The sequence below is a fragment of the Triticum aestivum genome, chromosome 3B, assembly GCF_018294505.1.
Source record: "Triticum aestivum cultivar Chinese Spring chromosome 3B, IWGSC CS RefSeq v2.1, whole genome shotgun sequence".
Classification (NCBI taxonomy): domain Eukaryota; kingdom Viridiplantae; phylum Streptophyta; class Magnoliopsida; order Poales; family Poaceae; genus Triticum; species Triticum aestivum.
Genome location: NC_057801.1, coordinates 723,971,660 through 723,975,318, shown reverse-complemented (window position 1 = coordinate 723,975,318; position 3,659 = coordinate 723,971,660). Strand labels below are relative to the sequence as shown.

The 3,659-nt window shown below is 44.9% G+C and overlaps 1 non-coding gene across 1 annotated transcript; it reads left to right on the top strand.

Moving 5' to 3' along the window:
• Window positions 1–3,124: 3,124 nt before the first annotated feature.
• LOC123072970 (U2 spliceosomal RNA) lies at window positions 3,125–3,321 on the top strand. The gene has a single exon (XR_006435507.1). It is a non-coding gene; the product is annotated as a U2 spliceosomal RNA (small nuclear RNA).
• Window positions 3,322–3,659: the final 338 nt, after the last annotated feature.

The following is a 3,659-nucleotide window of genomic DNA, read 5'->3' as shown; positions in this document are numbered from 1 at the left end:
CAGTTATGTTGTGATGTTTGATATTACACAATGTATTCCTCCGGTATCCGGGAGTTGCATGATCTCATAATCGAAAGAATATGTATTTGACATTAAGAAAGCAATAACAATAAATTGAATGATCAAATGCTAAGCTAACGGATGGGTCTTGTCCATCACATCATTCTTCTAATGATGTGATCCCGTTATCAAGTGACAACATATGTCTATGGTTAGGAAACCTTAACCATCTTTTGATCAACGAGCTAGTCTAGTAGAGGCTCACTAGGGACATAATATTTGTTTATGTATCCACACATGTATTTAAGTTTTCGATCAATACAATTCTAGCATGAATAATAAACCTTTATCATGAATAAAGAAATATAATAATAACAACTTTATTATTGCCTCTAGGCATATTTCCATCAATGACTTTCTCAAGGGGGCAAGACCAATATTGCATGAGTCGTCGCCTCGACATTGACATTGAATTGGCATCATCCGACGCGCTTCCGTGCTCTCCGCTGCGAAATCTTATCATGCCTCCTCGCAGTATGGTGTTGTTGCTCTCAAACGTCAGCCTCCGCCAAGCGGTGGTCTGCTCAAATATTTCTTGGGGTGGAAGTTTGACACGTTGACAGTGTAGCGCTCGTCTCATGCCTTCTCATGCCTCCTTAATAGTGAGGCATCAAGGAGCATGTGGTGGCCGATATAAGTTGCGTGTGTAAGGCCTCTCCTACCCAGACGGGATATATACATGTATTCGTGCTTGACATCCCAAACACCAACATGTGTTTCAGATTAGAATCTAGGCACCTGTTGAGGAGGGTGGGATCCTATTGCATGGCCTCCTCCGCGTCGCCACGATCACACTCATCCTCAGCGATTCCAACGACTTCCTCCTTGTCGAGCATTCATTTCTTCTCCTCCGAGAGCAAAACCCATTTCAGTCAAGGGGAACCGATAGGGTGTAAGTGCAGAGAAAGAAGAGTTTGCGAGGCACGGATGGTGGTAGTGTAGAGAAAGAGAGCCAAGCTTTTTTACAGCGGCAGGCAGTGGGAAAACATGGGGCGCGGTAGCGGGAAGGGGCGCGACTAGTTGGACACGTCGTGACCACAGTTCATTATCTCGCGTCGCGGTGGGCGTTTGGCCGCCTGCCCTCCAAACGAAGCCCCACAACCTCAAAATATAGATAATCGCTAACTTAGTATGGAGTTCCCTCCATGAATTATGATGATTCGGTCGGATGGCGACTCTGCTAGAGTGGTGTTCTTGTCAAAATTGTCATATTACCGATTTCTATGACAATCAAACATTTTGGTGACCCTGCTAGTATTACACTTAGTTCTTGAATGTTTCTGGCCACCATTAAAACACTCAACAAGAGATAAACAATCAACCACCTATGATCAGAACCAAGGTAAGAAACACATGTTTGATCCAGCTCATCCAAGGAAAGAACGATTTGTCATATATCTATACATCTATACTACTATATAGTGTGACAATAACTTCAAACATAAGTGGTTGAAAATGCTCCATCCAACGGTTGAGATATGGAAAATCTGAGCATTGGCATTCGTTAGATAATTTCTAAACCCATAGGATTCTGCCACATCGCCTTCTAGTTGATCCCCCACTCTATCATCCCATGTATTCTAGAAGCTTCATTTCCCATGCTTATAGGATTCTCTAATAAAAAGAGACATTAGTAGCATGGAAGCAAACACGAGATACTCTCTTATGTCCATGATATTGTGTAATAGGCATGGTAAAGCTTGGGAGGTGTGACAATCAACACGAGCACAAATTTGTGGATTATGATAATTATGTTATTGTTAAATTATTAGTTGAATCACAAGCTTATATGTCGATATGTCGTAGGTTAATATCATTTGTTGGTGAGATCAATAATTTCAGTAGCACATCATAAACTGGCGATTCACTCCCGGTGCCTTTGCTTCGGTTAGTATTTTAGGTTAGGTTTTCTTCGGTCCTCACTGGTGCGGCGCTCTGGTGGATGACGATGCTTCTTCTTCGAGTTTGTTTTCCGTCCTCTGATTCTCCTCGAGTTCGTCCATCTGGACGCAGTCGACAGAGCTTCGACGTAGATTTATGTCGTTTCCTTGGGGCGACGAGGTTAGAGTTTCTTCTCGTGCATGCGCCGGCAAGATTTGGTGCCAGTTCCTTCAGATATGTTCGACAGTTCAACGACGACGACTGCGGCTCCATGGTACTAGTTCTTAGAGGAACGTGCATGAAGACTTTCTGAATGTCATCGATAATGTCATGCCGGCTCCAGTACAGGAGCGGCATGTTGGCGGCTCGTTCTGACGGCGGTAGTTGTCATTCGGTGGTCTAGAGACCGACCTCGATGTAAATTTCTATTATGTTCGAGGTGCTTTGTACTTTTGATGAACTAATAGATTTGAATCTTTTTCGGAAAAAAAAACTGGTGATTCACATTGAAGTATGACATCAAACATTGATATAGAACAATCTAGACTCTAGAGGATGAGAATCATTCTGGGATAGTCTAATATGACCCGTGGGGAAGGGGATAACTATTAGGAGTGCATTTTGTTGTTGTTGTTATATATCTGCAGTGTTTTTCTATTTATTGCATGCACATTTTACTACTATTCCTTGATGGATGGATGCTACCTTGCATCTTCAAACGTCGCTTCTGTTGTGCAGAGCTACACACTAGTAGTAGAGTATATATTCTGCAAAAGAACGCACATAACGATCGATCACGACGACTGCATTCCCGGGGAGTTTGCCGGTCGATCGAGTCCGCCTCGCCGGTTGTCTCGTCTCACCGTGCAGTGCAGTGCAGCGCCTCAGCCAGCCATACATATAACATGCAGGACCGTCAGGCTTCAGAACACGCTCCGACAGGGCCCGGCCTCCAAGAGCCGAGAGCAAATCAGGCCCATAATACAGGCCTCATCGGAAAGGCCGTCTCGCTTGAGGCCCATGCAACAAAGAGGCTGGCTCGGGGTCGGGGGGCACGCAGCGCAGCGTCCGCGCTCCGCAGCCGCGCGAGAGAGGCGACTCGTTTAGTACCACCTCGCCTAGCGAAGAGGGGACGGGAGGGCGAGTAGGCTACAAATAGAGGGGCAGAGCAACGCTGCAACTCATACCTTTCTCGGCCTTTTGGCTAAGATCAAGTGTAGTATCTGTTCTTATCAGTTTAATATCTGATATGTGGGTCATGTGCCCATAACGATATTAAATTTATTTTTTGTGGGGGAGGGCCCACCACAGTGGCTTGCCACTGGGGCCCTCGGGTGTCGTCCAGTGCGTTGCACTACTGCCTGGGCAGGCGCACCCCAACCAAATCTTAAATTAAAATTTGACCCTCTGGATATATATGCAAATTAGTCCTTGGCATTTGCTGTTTACAGTCCATGAGAGCTTCTAGGTGGGCCCATCTTGCAGACGAGCTTTAGGCAGTAGTCTGAATTCCAAATAGAAATCGAAAGTGGAGTTGGTTTGATCAAATCCATTTTGACCCTCTGAATATATATTTATAAATTTGGCAGGCTAGCTTGTTCTTCTGTTTATAATCACAAAAGTCCTTCCTGTGATCCAGTGTCATGCGCACACCCATGGCTTCGTCATGAACCATATGAATGATGCCGGTTTTGCCATCGATATGATAATACGTACAC